Raw genomic sequence first — 894 nt, forward strand, 5'->3', positions numbered from 1 at the left:
GTGGGGTGGTTGAGAGAACATACAAAGTAATAACAATAATAAAAGACTTTTTAAAAACAATCCTATTGCCCTAGCGGGTTTGACTCACTGGATGGAGCGTCGGCCTGCAGATTGAAGGGTCCCAGGTTCGATTCCGGTCAAGGGCATGTACCTTAGTTACAGGCACATCCCCAGTAGCGGGTGTGGGGGAGGCAGCTGATCGATGCTTCTCGCTCTATCCCTCTCCCTTCCTCTCTGTAAAAAAGCAATAAATTATATAGGGTGGCCTCGGCGGTGCCTGAGAGACTGGCGGCTCGGCAGCTGCAAACCCTGACCTACAGCGGCCCGTGGAAACCCCGCCGCCGGGTTTGTCAGGACGTAGTCACTTTTCTGCTTGGGCAGGCTAAATAAAATAAAAATAAAAACAACCCTATCAACCAAAGATAATCACTATTAACATTTTGGTATATATTCTTCCAAACTCATATACACCCAAGCAAAGTATGTGTTCTTTTCCACTCTATGATTGGACATATATTAAATCCTACAGTACTCTCTGTAACAATGCCACACACACATGCATCCTTGCCCAACATTTTACTTAGAATAAATTCCTGGAGATGTAGCTGTTGAGTGAAAAAGTACACACTAATCTCATTGCTCTTATAATTTGCTCTTCTTGGTTACTTCTGTGATAAAACATTTTTTTCTTTAAATTTTTCATTTCCATTGCCTGTTTTCTTACTGAGAGTTTTTTCCTATTAAAGTTAATAGCTCTCTGTCACACATTTTTCAAGAATTTCCCCCAGACCCCGGCTGGTGTGGCCCAGTGGGTTGAGCACCATCCATGCACCGGAGGGTCATGGGTTGGGTTCCCACTCAGGGCGCGTGCAGGTCGGCTCTTCGGGAGGCAGC

The sequence above is a fragment of the Myotis davidii genome, unplaced genomic scaffold (genome assembly GCF_000327345.1).
Source record: "Myotis davidii unplaced genomic scaffold, ASM32734v1 scaffold1073, whole genome shotgun sequence".
Lineage (NCBI taxonomy): Eukaryota > Metazoa > Chordata > Mammalia > Chiroptera > Vespertilionidae > Myotis > Myotis davidii.